This window comes from Pagrus pagrus (assembly GCF_965226575.1).
Source record: "Pagrus pagrus genome assembly, chromosome: 5".
Taxonomy (NCBI): Eukaryota; Metazoa; Chordata; class Actinopteri; order Spariformes; family Sparidae; genus Pagrus; species Pagrus pagrus.
The window spans coordinates 1,020,771-1,044,522 of NC_140189.1; the positions used below are offsets into that span (position 1 = coordinate 1,020,771).

Below are 23,752 nucleotides of genomic sequence, written 5' to 3' on the forward strand. Positions count from 1 at the left end.
CATAAATATTATAAACTAATACAAAGTTTCTTGTTACGTTCTTTGGTTGTTGTCTCCTATTTTATATTAATATTGGCAAATAAATCAGCAAAACTTGTGTATAATAGGCTGTGTCTGTTTTGTCAAAAAGTAAATATAATGAGTGTCTACATGTTACAGTGTCCTTAAAGTTTAATCATTCCAGTACAGTCTCAGTTCCCATCACAATCAGGTGTTAGCCCCCCCATATCCAGGTCTGTCCAATCACATGAAGACAATAAGAGTACAGACGTGGTTAAATTACTTATTTAGGTGAAATAGGAGATAATAAGCATGTTATTGGTGTATTCTAATGAAAAAAGACAGAAAAGTGGAGACCAAATTATGCACAAGAAAGTGGGCATGACTGATATAATGTTTTAAACACAGGTGGTTTTCTTCAGATGTCTATAAAGATGTGAACACACTGTAGTATTTGTTAAGAGTCCATGCTACAAAACAAATTTGATTGACACAAATTCTATAATCAAAATCTCAGCATAGACCTGAAAGAGCACATAATTGGTTTGAAAAAGTCAGGAAAGTCAATTGGAGCCATTTCAAAGCAGTTTTAAGGCCCAAAATCAACTGTGCAAACAAATGCTTGAAAGTATAAAGTGCATGGCACAGTTGTGTTACTGACAATGATCAGGAAGAAAATGCAAAATAGGACTTGCTGCTGAGAAAAAATTGGTTAGGATGGTCAAGAGTCAATGAAAAACCACTAAAAAGCAAGTCTGCAATGAATTAGAAGCTGCTGTAAGACAGGTGTCAGTGTCCACAGTCAGGCATGTTTTGCATTGCCATGGGCTAAGAGGCAGCCGTGCAAGAAAGAAGCCCTTGCTCCAGATGTGACACCTTAAAGCTTGACTGAAGTTTGCTGCTGATCACATGGAGGAAGAAAAAACCTGCTGGAGGAAAACTCTGTGTCACATGAAACAAAATTGAGTTGTTTGGCCAAAATGAACAGCAATATGTTTGGTGGTGAGAAGGTGAGGCCTTTGACTCCAAGAACACCATACCTACTTTTTACCACATGGTGATGGTAGTATTATGCTGTGGGGCTGTTTTGTTGCCAGTGGGTTTGGTGTGCTAAAGAAAGAAAATGGAATTATGAAGAAGGAGGATTATCTCCAAATTCTTCAAGAAAACCTAAACTAATTTCCAAAGTTTTGAAATGGCCTTCCCCAAGTCCTGACTCGAACCTCATCGTAAACATGAGGACTGTGCTGAAGAAACAAGTCTGTGCCAGGAGCCAATACATTTGGTTGAACTTCAACTATTCTCTCAAGAGGAGTGGTTACAAATTCAGTCAGAGGCGTGGATGGCTATCAAATGCACTTAACTGAGGTGAAAATGGCCAAGGGACATTTACCCAAATATTAGAACAACTGTATGTAGTGGTATGAGGCATTACTGCCATATCACCTTAGTTTTGCTGCACCACCGCCCCTCTGGCTTATTAGCCAATCGTTGTTCATACCGAGGGGATAAAAGTAGGCCGTGTCCCTCCTCCTGACCTCTCGCTTCCTGCCTCTTCGGCCCGCCCACTTCCGGGTCGTTGTACTCGCCGCTAGCATCGGAGCACAGATCCGGCGTCTCCACCGCGGTCGTGGCGATTATCTGGGGCTGTTAACCGCTGTCAACTAGAGCATTGTCTGCTGGTCTTGGGCTGCATGGTGGCTGTCTTCCCCCGCTGTGCATGTTTTCTTCCGCTCCTCTCCCTCTTTGGATGGGACGCCAATACGCCCGGACAGATAACCGGAGTTATGGATGCTAACGCTAATTAAGCTAAGTAAGCGCAGCTGTGCAATCACGGCTACTGGGCCGCTGCTACGCTGCTACTGCTGCTTTGCTACTGGGCCACTGCTACGCTGCTACTGCTGCTTCACCGCTGTTCTGCCACTGTACTGTTGCTGCCGCTGCTTTGCTGCTGCTGCTTTGCTGCCGCCGCTCTCACGGCTTGGTTTGGGTCCGGTCGGCCGCCCTCGGTCAGCCTGCTTCCTGCTACTGGCCACATACTGCTGCTACCTGTGGCGCTGCTTCGGCGTGTATGTGTGTGTGTGTGTGTGTGTGTATGTTTTAAAGGCAATCTGCTGAGGTTTGGTGGTGTTTATTTGTTTATCTTCGGTTTAATGGTTGAATTTCTGTTGGTAATTTCCTAGTAGTTGGGTGGTTTTCTTTGGGGTAATTAATTTGTTTATTATTTGGGAGTGTCTTGTATTTCGGTTTGGGGAGGGAATTTCCCAAGAAGTATTTGAACTCCCCAGTTATTTGTGTTAAGACTGATTTAATTATTATTAAGTTGATATCTCTGGCCAGAGACTCTTTTGATTTCTGTTGTGTGATTGATTTATAAGTAATTCAATTTAACACTTTTCATTTATTTATTGATCCTTTATATTCTGTTGGCACATTATGAAATATTGTTTGGTTCTCCATAATTGTGGGCCCTCCTAATTGTGTTTCTCCTCTTCCCCTAGTGCTGAAGGCCGACGGTGTTGGTGGTGGTGGTTCTCCTGGGTGGTGGTGATCCCTTGTGTGCTGTGTGATCCCTGTTCAAGATTTTGTTTGTTACAAGTCACATTTTTGCTGTATGAGTGGGGTGCTCTCCTTTTTCTTTTGGATGTCACTTCCCTGCCTAACCCCTCCTCCAGCCGGTAAGCCTCAGCCTGTAACCCCACCTTTTAAGTTGGGTTCCTTTTCTCTTTTGTTTACAGTACCAAACTAGTGCCAGTGTTTGTTCATTTAATAATAAAATTTTGTATGAAAATCAGTGAACCATGTCTCCTGCTCTCCCTGAGTGAACCAATCTGCGTGTCCTTTTACAATAGTTAGTAGTAGTTATCTTTAGTATGGGTCCTTGGGCCCTAACCCAAGGTGGCGTTGTCAGTCTGGAGTACATTACTTAGTAATAACCCTCGTGTTGCCACAAACTTGGCGTTGTCGGCAGGATCAACTCAGTGGAGGTGGAGACGTGTGTTCCATGTTTTCTTTTGCTTTCTGTTCTTTTGATTTTCAGATTGCCTGTGGTGTGTGTGAATGAATGGCAGCTTAAAGCGAACCAGCGGTGAGTCCATTGTTTTTCTTTTGGTAGCCGTGACTTTAGCGTTCAGTTTAGCTGTAATTGTATAGGAATGGAGGGAGAGTTACAAGAGTTGAGGGATTTGGTGGCCCAGTTGAGGGCAGAGAATGATAGGTTGCAGCAGGAACAGGCTGTGGTTGTGCCTGGTCCTAGTGCTGCACCTTCCATTCCTGCTGACCCCCTCCCAGCACCGTCCACTTCTACCGCTCCGGTAACAGAGCGACTAGTCCTTGTACCCCGAGATAGGAGGTGTCCAGCGTTTAGGGGTAGATCAGATATAGGGCTAGAGGAGTGGATTGAGGAGGCTCAGGCTTGTATGAGGGCTCGCCACCTGTCCACATTCGACCAAGCGTTCTTTCTTTTCGATCATTTAGAGGGAGAGGCGCGTGAAGAAATAAAATATCGCTCAACCGCGGACAGAAGCGATCCAGCCAAAATTATCGTGGTTTTGCGAGAGCTGTATGGTCGCGCCGACTCGTACGTTGCCTTACAGGAGGCATTTTTCTCGAGGCATCAGCAAGATGGGGAGACTCTCCAAGAGTTCTCCCTGGCGTTAATGAGTTTGATGTCTGCGGTTAAACAAAGCGCCCCAAGCGAGATGCTAAATGCAGATGTTTTGCTGCGCGATCAGTTTATCGAAAACGTCATTGATGGTTCCCTCCGTCGAGAATTAAAACAACTAGTACACAGGCAGCCTACAGTCTCTCTGTTGGATGCTAGGGCAGAGGCAATTAGGTGGGAGCGAGAGGGATTGCCAGGGGGTGTGCGCGGCCGAAGCCATTCAGTTCCTTCATTGATGGGCTTGCAGTGTGGTGTCCAGACTGCTCCTTCAGTCGCTAGTCCACCCCAGGCTTCAGAGCTGCAGGAGGTGAAACAAATGCTGAAGCTCCAACAGGAACAGCTTAACCATCTCACTGACACTCTTGCTCAGCTGCAGATCAATCAGCAGCGTAACCATTCTTCTTACCGTGGTCCGGTCATCTGCCGGCGATGCCAGCAGCCTGGCCACTTCGCCAGGGAGTGTAGAGGAGAGCGTGCCCCTCCTCAACCTTCAGCGACCGCTTCTTCTCGGCCAGCCTCTCGGCGGGATCCAACTCAGCATTCGGGAAACTAGCGCCCGTCGAACTGCAGAGCCAAAGTTCGAGGGGAGCTGCCACTGGCTCACATGTTATGTTGGGGGATGGGAGAGAAGCTAAGCTAATCAGCACTTGTCCACACATGGACGTGGTTATGGGGGGAGTAAAGGTTCCTTGCTTAGTGGACACAGGGTCTATGGTGTCCACTATTAGAGAAAGCTTCTTCAGGCAACACTTTGCGACTTGGGACCAAGACAAGCTTCAGTCTTGCCATTGGCTTCAGCTTCAGGCGGCCAATGGATTGCCCATCCCATACCTTGGCTACTTGGAGCTTGAAGTCGAGCTTTGTGGTAGGACTTTGCCAGGGTGTGGGCTACTGGTGGTCAGGGACCTTCCAGCTGATGTTTCTCTTCCTGCCCCAGGTGTCTTGGGGATGAACATTTTACGAAGATGCTACAGCACCTTGTTTGGGCAACATGGCCCCGCCCTGTTTAATCTGCCCACCGTCACTGAAGCACCAAAGTCTGTGGTGCAGGCATTGCAGAGATGCCATCAAACCTCTCTGACTCCCTCTTCTGATGCCATTAGCACGGTCAAGCTGCGAGGTAAGAAAGCTTGCCGTATCTTTGGTGGCACTATGCAGTTTGTCCCAACTACCTGTTCTGCCCAGCATTCTGGGACTGTCATGCTCTTTGAGCCCTTGGATCGGGGCCTTCCTGCTGGACTGCTTGCGTCCCCAGCACTGGTTCGGGTTGAGGGAGGTACGGTGTATATACCTGTTGTAAATGTGGGGACTGCTGATGTGTTGCTTTACCCTCGTACAGAGGTTGGTGCTTTGCGTGAGGTTGGTGTGGTGAGCTTACCTTCTGGTGTCAAGGAGGTTCCATCTTACCTGGCCACCGTTGCATCCCAGGCTGTGGTTCCTATGCTGCACGACCAAATAGACGCAGTTGACCTATCTGTGTTGTCAGCTGACGAACAGAGGGAAGCCAGACTTCTTCTTTGGAAATACGCTTCTGTCTTTTCCTCCCACGACAGCGACCTGGGGTGCACTAACCTGATGGAGCATGAAATCCCGCTTCTGGACGACACCCCTATACGTCAGCGCTATAGGCGTATTCCACCATCAGAATACGAAGTGGTCAAGGAGCACATTAACCAGCTGCTGGGTGCGCAGGTCATCAGAGAAAGCTGCAGTCCGTTTGCTTCACCGATTGTGCTAGTTAAGAAGAAGGATGGTAGCCTGCGCTTGTGCGTAGACTATCGGCAGCTTAACAGCAGGACCCGAAAAGACGCATTTCCTCTTCCTCGGATCGAGGAATCGCTGGATGCCCTCACGGGAGCCCGCTGGTTTTCCACTATGGATTTAGCCAGCGGGTACAATCAAGTCCCGGTGGCAGAGGCCGATCGACCTAAGACGGCGTTTTGTACTCCTTTCGGACTCTTTGAATGGAACCGCATGCCCTTCGGGTTGTGTAATGCGCCCAGCACTTTCCAGCGGCTCATGCAGCGGGTTTTTGGAGATCAACAGTGTCAGTCATTACTTTTGTATCTGGACGACATTGTGGTCTTCTCCTCCACCTTTCAGCAACATCTCCAGAGGCTGGAAGTGGTGCTGCAGCGGTTACAGCACGAAGGTCTGAAGGCAAAGTTGTCAAAGTGTTCCTTCTTTCAGCAAGAGGTGCGTTATTTGGGCCACATTATTTCAACCGAGGGTGTTTCTACCGACCCAGGCAAGGTTGAGGTGGTAGCCAACTGGCAGCCCCCCACCACCATCTTGGCGCTGCGGTCCTTTCTAGGGTTCGCAAGCTACTATCGTCGCTTTGTGGAGGGCTTTGCCAAGTTGGCTGCACCTCTACATCGCCTTGTAGCTGAACTTGTGGGGTCCAAGTCCAGACGGTCTGAACCATCCGTTGTGGAAAAATGGACAGGGGAACATCAGCTGAGCTTTGAGGCTTTAAAATCTAAGCTGACTACTGCACCTGTGCTGGCATACGCCGACTTTTCCCTTCCTTTCATCTTGGAAGTCGACGCAAGCCATGGAGGCCTAGGTGCAGTGCTCTCCCAAGAGCGAGAAGGAAGGGTGCGGCCCATAGCTTTCGCCAGCCGAAGCTTAAGGCCGACTGAACGCAACCCCGCCAATTATAGCTCCATGAAGCTCGAATTTCTGGCATTGAAATGGGCTATGGCGGATAAATTTCGCGAGTACTTGCTTGGCCACAAATGTATTGTCTTCACCGACAATAACCCGCTCAGCCACCTGACATCGGCTAAACTTGGAGCCCTGGAGCAGCGTTGGACAGCCCAACTTGCGTCATTTGATTTCGAGATCCGTTACCGCTCTGGCAAGAGTAACACTAATGCGGATGCTCTGTCCCGCTTGCATCCTCCCATGACTGTAGATCTTGAAACCATTGTCTCCGGCACATCACTTCCTCAGCCCTTGCAGCAGGTTCTCCAGGTCAGTGGGCCGAGAGCCTGCCAGGCTGCTGTGCAGGCCCTGCCCCAGCATCTGCCAGCAGACATTGGGGAACTTCAGCGAGCTGACCCTGTGACCCAGGAAGTCCTTGTGTTTTGGCAGCAGAAACGATACCCGACTTATGATGAACGCAAGCGGTTATCTCCACCAGCCTTGGTCCTTCTGAAGCAGTGGGCGCGATTGGTTGAGCAGGCCGGAGTGGTGTACCGGCAAGTCTCTCGCTCTGACGGGGGAGAAGTAGTTCTCCAGGTGCTCTTGCCGGCTGCTCTGAGGGACAAAGTCCTCCTGGAGGTCCATCAACATCATGGCCACCAGGGGGTGGGCAGAACTTTGGAATTGCTCCGGCAGCGGTGCTATTGGCCGGGGATGTCATCTGATGCGAAGCGTTGGTGTCAAGCATGTGAGCGGTGCCAAGTGGCTAAGGACTCCAGGCCACCAGCTCATAGCTTTATGGGACATCTGCTCGCTTCAGAGCCTAACGAAATCTTGGCAATGGATTTCACCCTGCTTGAACCCACCCATAACGGGCTAGAGAACGTCCTGGTGCTGACGGACGTTTTTAGCAAGTACACCCTTGCCGTTCCCACTCGTGACCAGCGCGCCTCTACGGTGGCACAAGTGCTCATCACGGATTGGTTTTCAAAGTTTGGTGTTCCAGCACGCCTTCATTCTGATCAGGGTCGCAACTTTGAAAGTGCGCTCATTCAGCAGCTGTGCAATCTCTATAACATTGAGAAATCCCGCACTACACCATACCATCCGGCAGGTAACGGTCAGTGCGAGCGTTTTAATCGCACTCTTCATGACTTGCTGCGCACTTTGCCTCCCTCTAGAAAGCGTGACTGGCACGCCTGTCTACCTCAGGTACTGTACGCTTATAACACCACACCACACCAATCCACTGGGGAATCCCCATTTTTCCTCATGTTTGGTCGTGAAGCAAGGCTCCCTGTGGATTTCTTGTTGGGAAGAGTGCAGGATCCTGTGGATGGGACAGTGAATGACTGGGTCCGGGAACATCAGACCCGGCTACATGTGGCGTTTGAAGGCGTTCGGGGCAGGCTGAAGGAGGCAGCTCAACGCCGAAAGGAAAACCATGACCAGTCTATCCGGTCAGAACCACTGGTGGTAGGCCAGTTAGTGTTTTTAAAGGAGTTTGGTTGGAAGGGTCGTCATAAGATCCAGGACAGATGGAGTCCTGTGGTGCATCGAGTGATCAAAGCTCCCCCTGGTAATGGTGCGGTGTATACAGTTGCACCAGAGGATGACCCTGCCAAGGTCAAACGGGTGCACCGAACACTGCTTAAAGCCGTAGTTGGGATGGCTGCTTCAGGCGATAACCACGCTCCTCTTTCCATCTCACTTGGCCGGCCAGCAGCGCTTGCAAGCTCATCTGATGACGAGGACTTGATGGCTGTAGTGAGGGATACCATCCTCCCCCCTGCTGGTCGTGCTGCTGGAGAAGTCCAACCGGCTCTTGCATCGGCGACACCAGTCGTCTCGACAGCCCCATTGCCCCCTGCTCTTTCAGCTCCTTTGGCCTCTCCCTTTTCTGGGAGTAGCGACACCGCTGTGCTACGCACAGTACCCTTGCCCTCAGCACTTCCTGCCCACTCGACAGTCCGGCCTTATATTGTCAGGGCCGCTCCCTCGGCAGTCCTTCAGCCAGGGAGTGATGAAGCCGTCAGGCGACGGACGACCCGATCTACAGCTGGTCAACATTCGAACCTTCATCACTTGCCCAGGCCTGCCAACGAGGTGGCTCAGGAGGGGCCTTTAGCCATTCAGTTAAGTGCTGTGTCTGCTTTCTTTAGACCGTGGTCTGAGAGTTGAGTCTTTTAAGCGCATCGTCGGGTCGACGATGAAAATGGGGGGGGTGGATTGTAGTGGTATGAGGCATTACTGCCATATCACCTTAGTTTTGCTGCACCACCGCCCCTCTGGCTTATTAGCCAATCGTTGTTCATACCGAGGGGATAAAAGTAGGCCGTGTCCCTCCTCCTGACCTCTCGCTTCCTGCCTCTTCGGCCCGCCCACTTCCGGGTCGTTGTACTCGCCGCTAGCATCGGAGCACAGATCCGGCGTCTCCACCGCGGTCGTGGCGATTATCTGGGGCTGTTAACCGCTGTCAACTAGAGCATTGTCTGCTGGTCTTGGGCTGCATGGTGGCTGTCTTCCCCCGCTGTGCATGTTTTCTTCCGCTCCTCTCCCTCTTTGGATGGGACGCCAATACGCCCGGACAGATAACCGGAGTTATGGATGCTAACGCTAATTAAGCTAAGTAAGCGCAGCTGTGCAATCACGGCTACTGGGCCGCTGCTACGCTGCTACTGCTGCTTTGCTACTGGGCCACTGCTACGCTGCTACTGCTGCTTCACCGCTGTTCTGCCACTGTACTGTTGCTGCCGCTGCTTTGCTGCTGCTGCTTTGCTGCTGCTGCTTTGCTGCCGCTGCTTTGCTGCCGCCGCTCTGAGGGCTTGGTTTGGGTCCGGTCGGCCGCCCTCGGTCAGCCTGCTTCCTGCTACTGGCCACATACTGCTGCTACCTGTGGCGCTGCTTCGGCGTGTATGTGTGTGTGTGTGTGTGTGTGTGTGTGTGTGTGTATGTTTTAAAGGCAATCTGCTGAGGTTTGGTGGTGTTTATTTGTTTATCTTCGGTTTAATGGTTGAATTTCTGTTGGTAATTTCCTAGTAGTTGGGTGGTTTTCTTTGGGGTAATTAATTTGTTTATTATTTGGGAGTGTCTTGTATTTCGGTTTGGGGAGGGAATTTCCCAAGAAGTATTTGAACTCCCCAGTTATTTGTGTTAAGACTGATTTAATTATTATTAAGTTGATATCTCTGGCCAGAGACTCTTTTGATTTCTGTTGTGTGATTGATTTATAAGTAATTCAATTTAACACTTTTCATTTATTTATTGATCCTTTATATTCTGTTGGCACATTATGAAATATTGTTTGGTTCTCCATAATTGTGGGCCCTCCTAATTGTGTTTCTCCTCTTCCCCTAGTGCTGAAGGCCGACGGTGTTGGTGGTGGTGGTTCTCCTGGGTGGTGGTGATCCCTTGTGTGCTGTGTGATCCCTGTTCAAGATTTTGTTTGTTACAAGTCACATTTTTGCTGTATGAGTGGGGTGCTCTCCTTTTTCTTTTGGATGTCACTTCCCTGCCTAACCCCTCCTCCAGCCGGTAAGCCTCAGCCTGTAACCCCACCTTTTAAGTTGGGTTCCTTTTCTCTTTTGTTTACAGTACCAAACTAGTGCCAGTGTTTGTTCATTTAATAATAAAATTTTGTATGAAAATCAGTGAACCATGTCTCCTGCTCTCCCTGAGTGAACCAATCTGCGTGTCCTTTTACAATAGTTAGTAGTAGTTATCTTTAGTATGGGTCCTTGGGCCCTAACCCAAGGTGGCGTTGTCGGTCTGGAGTACATTACTTAGTAATAACCCTCGTGTTGCCACATGTATATTTTTGACCCAGCAGAATTGGTCAAATTTTCAGAAGCCCTTAAATAGATTAATTAATGAACCAAACTTCATGAATAAATGAAGTAAATAAATAAAGCTCTCTGTCAGCAATGGGTTCTCTGATCTTTCTACTGACTTCATACAACTGCAGCCCAGCTGTTAATTCATTTACCATGTAACGCATTTAACTGACGAAATCACCTGGCTAGCATGGAGAGCAGGGCTTATCAGCAGGCTTTGATTGCCAACCTGCTACACGTGAGCATGTGTCAGCAGCTCCAGGAAGTGGACAGCTCTGCCCAGCCTCTCAATGCACCTCTACAAGCACAACAGAATAAGGAACAAACACCAAGCACAAAATATCCACCACAGAATCTGACAGATCATGACAGTTATTCTGTTATGTTTTGTATTGTATTTTGTATTTAGCAGGGTGGTTCTGCACTAGCAATGTCAAAATGTGTGAACCTGAGGCCTGGACTCTGTTAAGGTATAGGCTCTGGCCAGCAGTAGCAACACCCTGAGATGGAGAAACAACCTCACACTTGCGGAGGTAAGTCAGTTTGTCAGGGGTCAGTTCAAGTCCGGTCCTTGCAGCAAACTGACTGAAATGAACTGAGTCAATATGGATGTGAAAATTAACATATGCATGTGGTCACAGACCTTCTTTGATTGTACTGCATCACTAATTAACCCATATATTATGGTTGGCTGTGATCTTTAACGTTACTGATACCTGTCCATCAGAAAGTCGGGAACTTCAGCGTCAGTGTACATTTCTCTTTTTGTCTTTCATCAGAGATTTCCATCTTGGAGAGGCAAGTCCAATGTTTTTTCTTGTATTATGCTGTCGCTTGTCCTGATTGCATTCTTGTCTTCGAGCTTTTGTTTCCTCAACAACAATTCACATTTCTGCGATTTTTCTTGATCCATCACCCTTTATCAGATCACAGTTTCAAACATCTCACAATACAATTTGTTTGGAAGGAAACAGCAGCCACTTACTCTTCCAACCTGTGCATTTCTGGCGGCCACCCACTAAAAACGTGAAAGGCCCTCACTACTGCCATGTTTGGTTGTTCTGGGCTACTGTAAAAACATGGCAGTGCAACACAGCGACCTCTGTGGAGGGGTACCCACTTCCTATGTAGATATAAACGGCTCATTCTAAGGTAATTAAAACACAACAACTATTATTTTTTGGGTGATAATGTAAGGGATAATGTATAGTTCGGAGGTTGTTATGGAGAAATAAACCCCGACAGGTTGTATGGAACCTGTCGGGGTCGGAGAGGAGCTGGACAGCGGTGCTTCTTATGCTGTGGTTGGTGTAACGTGTTGAAAGTCCAGCTGTCTTGCTTATGTTGCTATATGTTGCCGGGGCGGATCAGAGCGCCGTCCCTAGCAACGGTCTGTTATACTTGACGACGGTCATTATACAGAAATAACAGACCATAGAACGCAGCAATGGACCAATCAGAGAGCAGCATTTAATAGAGCCGTGTAATAAACATTAATTAAAAGGTACTAATTATATTCAATTTCTGCCAAGTCTGTTCTGCAAGATGGCACTACATTTTACACTAAGGACATTTAAAGTGAGTTTTACACAAATCAGAGTATTTAGCATTGACTGCTGTCTTGATTCATGTTACTTTTGTTGTCTATTGTTGGTTTCTAAGTGAGATAGAGAGAGATGGGCGAAAAGGGAGCTGTAACTAGCTAACAAAAATACAAACCAATAAGTATGTCATGATTGGAACTTTTGGTGTGGCTGTTTTTGTGTTTTCAGAGGTGCTCTGCAGAGGCTGGTCATGGCTTCCCTGATGGCTGGAGCTGCCTCCTCTCTCACACCTGCAGCACATTTGATCACCGGCTCCTGCCTCACATATCTGCTGTTCATCTAATCATCAGCTTCAGCTTAAATATTCTGGTCTGCTTTTCACTCTGTGCCATATTTTTTTCCACTCCACAACGTGGTAGATGGCTGAACCTCTCGTACCCTTTTCTACGACTATTTGCCTGCATGTATTTTTGCTCATCCGCTGATATAACTTTGTTAGTCCTCGACCTCTCCAGTGTTGGTAACCTCCGAGCATCATCCCACCCTGCCACCCAACCTACGGCACCTCTGTCACCAGCCTCGACTCCACCTTTGACCTTCAGTGTCTCACTCCACCAGCATCCCCTCTCAAACCCCAGCTGACATCGCGGTGAGCCCTGCTACCACACCAGCTGATCCACAGCCTGCTTCTACACCTGTGTCTCCCCCTCAAGTGTCCCCACCGAACCGTTTCCTTCTCTGCTGCGAGCCTCTCCTCTGCACCAGCCATCCACAGCCTGAGCCACTGACTTGTACCTCTACACTGCACTACAGTTGTTAAATAAATTCCTTTAAACCTATCCCAGTCTGGTCTTCCGCTTTTGGGTCATGCTTCAAACACCCACGAATAAAACAGAACAATCTGGACAAACATGGACCCAGCAAACAAAGACAACTTCCAGCAAAGCACTGTGTGCAGAAGGAGTGCTCGTCGGCCGACATAAGCACATTCTCCATGAGGTAATGGACTCCCTGCATGGTCTCAGCTCTAATGTTAACCAACTCAGCACTCAACTCGATCACATCACTGCTCAACTGGCTTCAACTTCACCTGCTACACCAGCACCTGTGAGTTCATCCAGCTCTTTTGAGGGGTAAGGCAGTTCAGTGGGTCACAGCTTTATGGGAGAGGAAATCTGTATTTCTTGACTTTTATTCTACCTTTGTTAGCGAGATGCGTAAAGTTTTTGATCACCCAGTACAGGGCCCAGATACAGGTAATTGCCTGTTAGCAATATGTCAGGCCTCTTAGCCATCTGCCTCTTTCTCCGTGAACTTCCGTATTCTAGCTGCTGAGAGTGAGTGAAATGTGCAGGCGCCCCTGGGAGTGTTTCTGAGGGGGTTAAATGACAATCTACAGGATGAGTTAGCTACTTGTCCAGTCTGAGTCCCTTGAAAATTCAATTGAACTAGCTATCCATGTAGACCAGTGGTTCCCAACCTGGGGTCCGCGCCCCCCTGGGGGTGCGCACAACTTTGTCTGCTCTGAGGTTGTGAGGTTACCAAAATTGTATTAGTGCACATTAAATAAAATCCCAATAACACACCCAACTGGATAATCAAAAATCTGTATAATCCAAATTGAAACATATTTTTGGTCCACATTTAAATTCATTAAGCATTCATTTTCATTCATTCATTTATTACCAACACCTCTGACCTCTGACCTCTGAACTTGCGTAAGCAACCTTATCGGTTGGGCTAGGCTAGACCTGGGTATTTCATCCCCGATTGTTTTGGTGGTCAATAGGCCTATCACTTTATGAATAAAGCATGTCTGAGAAATGTAAAAGTACCAATGGTTCATCTGTATCAAAGAAGAAAACAAGGCAATATCTCGAGAGTTACCTTGATATTGGTTTTATTGAAGGACAGGACAGTTTTCGGCCAGAATGCGTCTTTTGTGGTGAGAAGCTTGCTAATGATAGCATGAAGCCAAGCAAACTGAAACCAGACTATTGGTGAACGTCGAGAATATTTTGAGAGGAAGAAGCAATTGGCACTATCAAGAAGATCCATGGACATTAGAAAAGCTTTTGAAAGAGCAGGTAGTGATTTACAAAGAGCCACGGAGGCATCATTTGACTGTTCGCTGTTAATTGCCAAGGCTAAAAAGCTGCACAGTATTGGAGAGCAGCTAATCAAACCTGCCTGCCTGAAAATTGTGGCTGTATGGACCGCAGGTTGTTGATAAAGTGAAAACTGTCCCACTCTCAGACAACACTGTGAAAGACAGAATTTGATAAAATGGCTGCGGATTGCCAAAACCAGCTGCATGAGAAGCTGAGGAATGTTAACTTTGCCATTCAGCACGAAACGACAACAGTGTCAGACGAATCCGTCCTCATTGTTTATGTGCAATATATTGATGGCGAGGACTTGAAACAAGACATTCCCCCAGGGTGCGTGATTTTCCACTGCATGCTACATCGACAAGCACTGGCAAGTAAAAAACTTTCAGAAGACCTTAGTAACACCCTGTCAACTGTTGTTAAAGTTGTAAACATTATTAAAGCTCGGCAATCAAACGAGACTTTTTGCCCAGCTGTGCGAGGATGAAGCGCATCAAACACTGCTGCTACACATGGAGGTGCGGTGGTTGTCGCGTGGTCAAGTGCTTGTGCGTTTTATGGAACTGCAAGAAAAAATCAAGGAATTCTTGCAAGATCACAATCGACCACTGTCTGAACAGCTGACTGATGCGTTTTGGATCAAAACGGCATACCTGGCGGACACGTTCACACTACAATGAGATGAACAAGCGGATGCAGGGGCCTGAATCCAATGTTATCCAGTGCAATGACGCCCTGGACGCTTTTGTGCGCAAACTGGATCACAGACTTGAAAAAATGTCGAACGGGGAATTACAGCATTTTCCACTGCTGCTGAAGCAGTCTGCTGGCACTGTGCGTGCGTCTTTACGCACCGAGTTTACCCGGCACCTGAACCTGCTCCATGAGGAGATTAAGAGCCGCTTGGCTGACATCGGTGAGTACTTAGCGAAGGAAGCGTGGGTGCTGGACCCCTACATTTCCACCCTTAAGGACGTGGAATACCTCGGCTGTGAAGATGAGCTTTGTGACCTTCAAGCTGATTCTGTGTCAAAAAAATATTTCCAGGAGAACGGATACAAAAAGTTTTGGATTGTCAAAGGACAAACTGTTGCTCCCAGACTGGCCAAACACGCAGTGGCCAGGGTTATCCTCCCATTCAGCACTACATACTTGTCTGAGACAGCATTCAGTGCCCTTGTGACAATAAAAACAAAAGCTAGAAACAGACTTGATGTCCACCAGGACTTTAGACTGGCTGTCACAACCATCACACCTGACATTGCATCCCTGGTCAAAGGTATGCAAGCCCAAGGTGGCCATTAGTTTGTGAATGAATAAGTCTAAGTTAATTGTCTGAAGGAGATCTGTGACAGAGCTGTGTATATATAGGCCTAGGTGCTGATACATCTCTGAAAGTCTATCTTTATTCCTTATGTAAGAAGGTGTGTGTGTGTGTGTGTGTGTGTGTGTGTGTGTGTCCACTTTGTTCAGTTGTTAAAGGAAAACTGTTAAAGTTTAATATTTAGCTCTCATAGAAAGAGACATAGTTAAATGTCCTTGCAGTTATTATTTCTGTTCGTATTTTATACACCTTGTGACAAACAGAAGGAAAGAAACCTGTACCGATATTGATATATGTTGAATGTTGAATAACAATGAATCATTATCTTTCTGTAGTAGAGTAGGTGTTGTGCTGCTGGTTAAAAACTAAAGAAACACTGGTCTAAAAACTGCTCACAACAACCTAACTCACCAGAAAACCTAGCTGGAATGGGGATGAATGGCTCACGTGAGGAAGTGGGAATAGCCACAGGTGCAGCATGTGAAGGTGAGGGGTTGGTATCCGCAGCGACATAGGATAATTGGGTGCACACCTGGTCCAAATGCGGCCTCCCAGTTGTGTAATGCTGGAGGTTAAGCCACAAAGTGTATCCATCACTTCCCGGAGACCAATGCATCGCGCAGGTGCTCGGTCTCCGCTGGGTCCAGACAGAGTTCTTGAGGGAATAGTGGACGAGGAGAGCAGACGGCAGGCTGGTGGGCAGGCAGGCAGGGTTGTCTGGTGACAGCGTGGAGGGACTCAAGTGAGCCAGTGGAGCAGGAAGCAGAACCGAGAGGTGCTGGAGGTTCTGCACACGAGGTACACAAAACATGAGCATGAGTCGAAGCCCAGACAGAGAAAAACACTGAGCATAGGCACAAGAGAAATCTTAATACTAGAATATACATATGAAGAGCTAAACACAATAGCAGTCGGCCCTCCTGTGTTGTGCATTTGAACAGAGGAGGTGGCCTACGACATTACTTATCACCCACCTACAATGCAGTACTGAGTTCCCTCCCCAGACGGCTTAACAACCATTCACAACTGAGCTCACCTAGCCGTAGCAACCCACATGAAGGCCGGATAAGTCAATGACCCACATGTGGCCCTAACAACTGAGAGCTCACACATGTCCTTAACAACTCTTTGAAGACACACCCACACAGAGTTTAAAAGCCTACAACTCCCCTCCAGTTAGTTAGAACTGAAGAAACCTCTTGGATGAGAGGTGAAACGTCTTCTAGAAACTGAAACACATGCAGTTGCCTACAATACAGCACCTAGAATTAAGATGACCTGGATGACTGAGAACCTTCATCAACTTGTTCCATTTTGTTCCAGCAGTACAGCAGAATGATGTATTTTCATCCATCCATTATCTATAACTGCACATCCTTTGCAGAGTTGTGAGTGGTTAGAGCCTATCCCAGTTAGCATTTGGCAAGAGATCGGTAAACACTTGGCTTGGTGCCGAGACACAGAGACAAACAAGCATTCACGCACACATTCTCACCTGTGGTCAATTAGCTCCACCAACTAACCTGGACTGTGGGATGAAGCTGAAGCATGCAGAGGAAACACTTGCAGACAAGGGACAACATACAAACTCCACACAAAAACAGCCCCTGGTAGGTTCGAACCCTGAACTTTTTTGCTATACGGCAACAGTGCTGACATGTTGATTTTTAGGGTGGCACTAGACTGACCCATACTTCTATGACACCGTTTTTTTCATTCCTCTCTCTCTCTCCCTCTTTTCCTGGTTCCTCTTATCAGCTGATTAGGGGCTATGATCTCTATCAGTCAACCTTATCTTTGCAGTTGTCTCTTTCTGTCAGCTGGCACTTCAGTGTGTGTGTGATGTGCTTTGCCACATATCTTTTTGCATTCAAACACAAAGTAAGGGTAAATTGCACTCAGTTGCATAACTTAATTGGTGTGTTTGTGCTGTTATAACATTAGTGGGCCAGATAGCTGTTAAGAGTGATGCGCAATTCATGCTGTTATCAGTAGCCCCAATCCAGACATTGTGAATTTCCTGTGTGTCACACAAACAAAGTACCTTAAGCACCTACAGAGAAAAGCAGTCAGATGAGAACTGGAACAGGTAAGCATCACGTATTGGCGCCTGGTAATGCAGTTTATTGAGGGACATTAATAATTAACTGCCCAGAGCCTGATATGAAAGGAACAGAAAACAGTACTGGTTGAGAGAATATGTAATATATATATATATATATATATATATATATATATATATATATATATATATATATAAGAATAGGCCACCAAACAGTAAAAGATAGAAAAACTGGTATTGTGTATGAGTGAGGACAGGCCTACTTCAAGCACTGACCATACCATCTTTCTCATACACACTAGGCTTCTAGATCTGCAACTGTGAGGTTTACATCTGTTAGGCTCTCTTCCACCTTAAACATAAACAGAGAGAAACTTGCAAGACATAATAAAGGAAGAGTCCACTTGTGTTATGCAGCTAGGTCCAACACCTAATTTTGATTTGTTCTATAAAGACATACAGTGCTGCTTGAAAGTATGTGAACCCCTTGAGCAGTTTAGATGTTTCTGTTGTTTTACCATGATTTTCTTATTTTATCATCACAGTTTTCATCACCAGTTTTTATTTATGAAATGTCAGATTTATGTTCATCAATTGCATGTACTTGTTTAGTGGGACTTTAAGCAGCCTACAAAATACATGAAACCTGGAATTATTGTATGTGAAAAAGTAAGTGAACCCCCAGCTGCATTGGTAAAGTCAAGCAGGTAACAGACTCAGGTGGTCACATTTGGGTGCTTAATTAATCATTTAAGCAGACCAATGAAATGAGACATCCTTGGGAAAGGGTTTGGCCAGCACTAATTAAAAGAGAGGAAACCAACCAAACCACTGTAGTTCCATACAGATTAACAATGCTGAGAGGAAAGGAAATATCTGAGGACATGAGGAAGAGGGTAGTGACAGCCCATCAGTCTGGGGACAGCTATAAGACCATCTCCAAAAGATTCCAACTCCATCCATCCACTGTAAGACAAATCATTTACAAATGGAGGGCCTTCAACATGACAGCAACTCTGCCTAGAAGTGGACGGCCATCAAAACTATCACCCAGAAGCACCGGGAAGATAATAAATCAGGTAAAGGCCAACCCACACATCACCTCTAGATAGTTGCGGACCTCTCTGGTAGCATTTGGGACACGTGCATGCATCTACAATCAGACGGAAATTGAATAGCCATGACATTCATGGGAGGGTTGCTAGAAGGAGGCCTCTGCTCTCAAAAAAGAACAAAGCTGCCCGTTTCAACTTTGCCAGAGAGCACTTGGACAAACCACGGGCCTTCTGGAAGTCCATTCTCTGGACAGATGAGTCCAAAATAGAATTTTTTGGTCACAATCAAAACCACCATGTTTGGAGAAAAGCCAACACTGCATATCAAGAAAAGAACCTCCTCCCAACAGGGAAGCATGGTGGTGGAAATGTGAGGGTCTGGGGCTGCTTTTCTGCTTCTGGACCTGGACGACACCACAAAATCTAGGGAACCATGAATTCTCAGGCCTATCAACAAATTCTTGACCAGAATCTCCTGCCATCAGTCAGGGAGTTGAAGCTGGGACGAAAATGGATTATGCAACAAGACAATGACCCAAAGCATTCCAGCAAAACTACAAAGGAATGGCTTCAGAGTACACTGGATTGGCCCAGTCAAAGTCCGGACCTGAATACAATTGAAATGTTGTGGCGAGACCTGAAGAAGTTGGTACATGCCAGATGTCCCTCCAACCTCTCTCAACTGGCTGAGTTCTGCAAGGAGTAGTGGGCAAAAATCCCCACAAGCAGATGCGAGAGACTGCTTAGTTTGTGATTTTGGTGAGTCTGGTTTTTTGTGAAATGAAACCACTTTTGTTGAATTAAATAATGAAGATATATCTCTTTTTGTGTGTGTCCATTATTTTACATTTTTACAAATTGGGATTTGATATAATGTTTAATAACGTTCTTTTAATGTTTTTTACAAAAACAGTGACTGGAGGGTTCACAAACTTACAAGCAGCACTGTAGTTCATGGTAAGTGAATAACTTACCATGACAAGGACTGGGGGAACTGACGCTTTAAAGGGAGACTCGAAAAAGTCAGGAAAAGAAGATATTATACAGGCAGGCAGGCAGACAGACAGACAGGTAGACAAGGCAGCCAAACGGACAGACAGAGAGACAGACTTGTGCCTTTGGGTTTTATTTTTCAAGTTCTAAGTTGACGACAGTAATACATATTTATGTTAGAGTACTTCACTGCTCACTTACAAAAATAAAACAGAGCCACCACAGCTCTAGTATCATTATGTAGGTAAACAAGCTCAGGTCTTTATAATCATTTTTGATAAATCAATTTTATTTATATAGCCCAAAATCACAATCACATTGCCTCAGTGGACTTTACAATATGTACAGTGAACGACATCCTCTGTCCTTAGAACCTCGATTTGAGTAGAGGAAAAACTTGCCATGTTGAGGAGAAAAAACCTTTTAACAAGGGGGAAAAAAAGATGGAAGAAACCTCAGGAAGAGCCACAAAGGAGGGATCCCTCTCCCAGGAGAGATGTCACATGTACAGAACAGAACATCAAAATTAGAGTTTACAAGTTGCATTGACAGAATATCTGATACAAATTATAATATATATTTTTTATATCTGCTCAGTCATCTCCTGTGTGGATCCAGGAGATGACTGAGCAGGCCTAGGCATGGCAAAGGGGTGCCCAAGCAACACGACCTCCACTCCACCATAGTGGCCTGGAAGAGGGCAGGCCACACAAGATAATTACCAGTAACACAGAGAAGATCAGAGTAAGGAGGCATCGAATGTTACAGAAATACAGATATAAGGTGAAAGTAAAACAGAGGAGAACAATGATCCAGCGGAGTCCAGGGAATGACGATCCATATGCATCAATATGTGAGGCAGCAGGAGCCAGGAGAGGTAGATGGTCCCAGGGTCCCTGTGGAGGTGGGAGTGGTCGAGGTGCGGCTGCAGGAGAGCGAGAGGTGGAGAGGGCTCAGGAGAGCAGCGCCAGGTGAGCGATTGACAGGGCTGGCGCCAGGTTCATGAGTGGGGAGCTGCAGGAAGGAGAGCAGCTGAGACACACGAGCCGCGTTCAAGTCCCCCTGAGAAATAGCATTGGTGTGTATGGGTTGAGCAATAAAAAAGGCTTAAAACCCAGGTCCGTGTGTGTGTATGGTCTATGAGAGGACTCACGGTAGCGGGGAAAGGCTACACTGGCGCCCAACGTGACTCGGAGGGCCGACACACAGAATGACGGAGCAGCAGCATCTTCAGCCGGTGACGGCACTGGGCCAAATGCTGGGGGAGCTGGCCGCGATGCACCGGGAGCAGGCGGCTGTGAATAGGCAGCAATTGGAGGCGCTCCAAGCGCAGACGGAGGCGCAGACACGGGTGCTGCAGTCGCTGCTGGCTTAGGCGGGGGCAACGGCACCATCTCCCCCTCCTCGTGCGCTCGCAGGGATCGCGCTGCACAAGCTGGCGGCGGAGGACAACCCCCAAGGTTTTATAGAGATGTTTGAGGCGACGGCGGTGGTGTGCAGATGGCCGGCGGAGGAGTGGGCCGTGCGGCTGCTCCCCTTGCTGTCGGGGGAGGCTCAGACTGCAGCCCTCGGCCTGCCGGCCTCCGCCCGGGGGAGCTTCCAGGCGGTGAAGAAAGCCGTCCTGGACCGGATGGGCTTCTCCCCCGAGGACCACCGTCGTCGTTTCCAGACCATCCGACTGGGGCCCGCGGGCCGGCCATTCGTGTTTGCCCAGCATCTGAAGGACGCAGCGTCCAGATGGCTGCAGCCGGGGGAGGCGGCTGGGGAGATGCGGATCCTCGACCTGCTCGTGCTGGAGCAACTCATGGACGGGCTCCCGGCAGGGACGTCTGAGTGGGTGCGGTGCCATCGACTGTCGGACTTGATGGCCGCCGTCACCCTTGCAGAGGATCAACTCGCGGTCCACCGCAAGGGACAGCCGCTAGAGGGTCAGCCTCCGGATTCCGGCCGCCGATTCCAGCGGCCCGCAGGAGAGCCCTGCCGCTGCCCGCGGCCCCGGATCCGCGCCACACGGCCACTCGGCCACTCGGCCGTCCCCTTTGCCCCGCTCTAATCATCCCCTTTCTCTCTCTCCATCTCAGGGTCCGGCTGCTACGGGCGCTGCTCTTGACCCACAGGGGGTTCCTCAAGCGCCGGGGCAGGAGTGCTGGAGGTGCGGGAGGCCCGGACACTTCCGCCGGGAATGCCTGCTTATGGAGGTCGGCCAGGTGATCCGGGTCGCTGGCCCTCCTACACCCTCCCCCAGTCCAGGGGGGACATACAGTGTTCCGGTAAGGATTCAAGGGGGTATACATCAGGCAATGGTGGATTCGGGCTGTATGCAGTCTATAATCCACCTGAACCTGGTTCGACCCGGGGCTTTGGTGGAGGCATCCTCGGTGAATATTAGATGTGTACATGGGGATATTCACAGCTACCCTGTGGTGCCAGTGGAAATTAGACATAGGGAGGAAAAAGCATAGTATTAAGGCTGCGGTTAGCTCCCGCCTGGTGCACCCCCTAATTTTGGGCACGGATTGGCCTGGGTTTAATAGGTTAGTGGGACAATGTGTTGGGGTGCATTCACGACCGACAGGGACAGAGGAGATGTGTGCGGTGCTCAGTGGTGATGCGAGGTTGTCCGACGCTGCAGACGGGAAGGAGGAACCGGCGCGGCCTTCACAGGAGGCTCCGCAGGTTCCCTTGCTACACTCCATGGAAGATTTTCCACTTGAGCAGTCTCGTGATGATACTCTACGCTTTGCCCTCAACCAAGTGATAAAAATTGATGGTCAGTTGGTGCGCCCTGACGCCGCGCAGACATATCCACACTTTTCACTGATTAGGGACAGACTATATAGAGTGAGTCGCGACACTCAGACAGGAGAAGAAATTACGCAGTTGCTGGTGCCAAAAAGCCACCGGGAAAGTGTTTTCCAGGTGGCTCATTATAACCCAATGTCTGGGCACATGGGGGGTGACAAAACACTAGACCGGATAACGGCCCAATTCTATTGGCCCGGCATTCGGTGAGATGTACACCGCTGGTGTGCGTCTTGCCCTGAATGCCAGCTGGTTAACCAGCCGGCCATCCCAAGAGCGCCTTTGCGCCCATTACCACTGATGGAGGTCCCGTTTGAGCGGATTGGCATGGACCTCATCGGGCCGTTTCACCGGTGCGCACGGGGGTATCGGTTTGTGTTAGTCCTCGTGGATTACGCGACACGATATCCCGAAGCAATGCCCCTGCGCACTATCTCTGCAAAGAGTGTGGCACAGGCACTGTTTCAGGTCATCTCCCGAGTTGGGATCCCGAAAGAAATCCTAACTGACCAGGGCACCTCGTTTATGTCACGTACACTACGGGAACTTTATGGGTTATTTGGCATCAAGTCAATTCGGACTAGCGTATATCACCCACAGACCGACGGCCTCGCCGAGCGTCTGAATGAAACGCTGAAGTCCATGATCCGTAAGTTTGTCCACGAGGATGGACGCAATTGGGATAGGTGGCTAGATCCTCTGTTGTTTGCAGTGCGGGAGGTGCCCCAGGCCTCCACGGGATTTTCTCCCTTTAAACTGCTGTTTGGCAGAACACCGCGGGGGGCTCTGGACCTGGTTAAAGAAAGCTGGGAGGAAGGGCAGAGCCCCAGTAAAAATGAAGTTCAGTACGTCCTGGACCTTAGAGCAAAACTCCACACACTCGGGCAGTTATCACGGGAGAATTTGCTTAAGGCCCAGGAGCGTCAACAGCGCCTGTACAACAGAGGAACTAGATTGAGACAATTTACACTGGGAGATAAAGTGCTTGTATTACTCCCTTCATCCAGTTCCAAATTACTCGCCAAGTGGCAAGGACGACTATGAGGTTGTGCGTTCTGACAGGGGAGGGGCAACACAGATCTACCACCTCAACCTCCTCAAAGCCTGGAAAGAGGCGGAGCCTGTTACCCTGGTGACGACGGTGGCGGAGAGAGATGAGCTGGGGCCTGAGGTGCCAAAATCCGCCAATCCCGCCTCGCTCCTCTGTGGTGACCATCTCACACCGTCCCAGGGAGCAGATGTAGCCAGGTTGCAGCAGCGTTACGCTGATGTGTTCTCCCCCCTGCCAGGACGCACAGACCTCATACAGCACCATATCGTGGCGGTGCGCTCACAGCCCTATCGGTTACCGGAGCACAAGAGAAAAGTGGTTCAGGAGGAATTGGCGGCCATGCTGGAGATGGGGGTAATAGAAGAGTCCCACAGTGCCTGGTGTAGCCCCATAGTTCTAGTGGCAAAGAAGGATGGGTCTGTCCGGTTCTGTGTGGACTATCGCAAGGTGAATGACGTGTCACAATTTGACACCTACCCGATGCCCCGGGTCGACGAGCTCCTGGATCGGTTGGGCACGGCTCGTTTTTTCACGACACTGGATTTGACCAAGGGCTACTGGCAGATTCCCTTGTCTCCAGAGTCTAAGGACAAGACGGCATTCTCCACCCTGTACGGTTTGTACCAATTTATATCACTTCCGTTTGGGTTGTTCAGGGCCCCAGCCA

At 48.5% G+C, this 23,752-nt stretch overlaps 2 long non-coding RNA genes across 2 annotated transcripts; both read left to right on the forward strand.

Moving 5' to 3' along the window:
- The first annotated feature begins 1,609 nt into the window (after positions 1-1,609).
- LOC311257187 lies at positions 1,610-2,799 on the forward strand. The gene is made up of 2 exons (XR_014622596.1): positions 1,610-1,813; positions 2,502-2,799. It is a non-coding gene; the product is annotated as an uncharacterized lncRNA (long non-coding RNA).
- Positions 2,800-8,735: 5,936 nt separating this feature from the next.
- Positions 8,736-9,965, forward strand: LOC311256955. The gene is made up of 2 exons (XR_014622540.1): positions 8,736-8,939; positions 9,668-9,965. It is a non-coding gene; the product is annotated as an uncharacterized lncRNA (long non-coding RNA).
- The last annotated feature ends 13,787 nt before the right edge of the window (positions 9,966-23,752 follow it).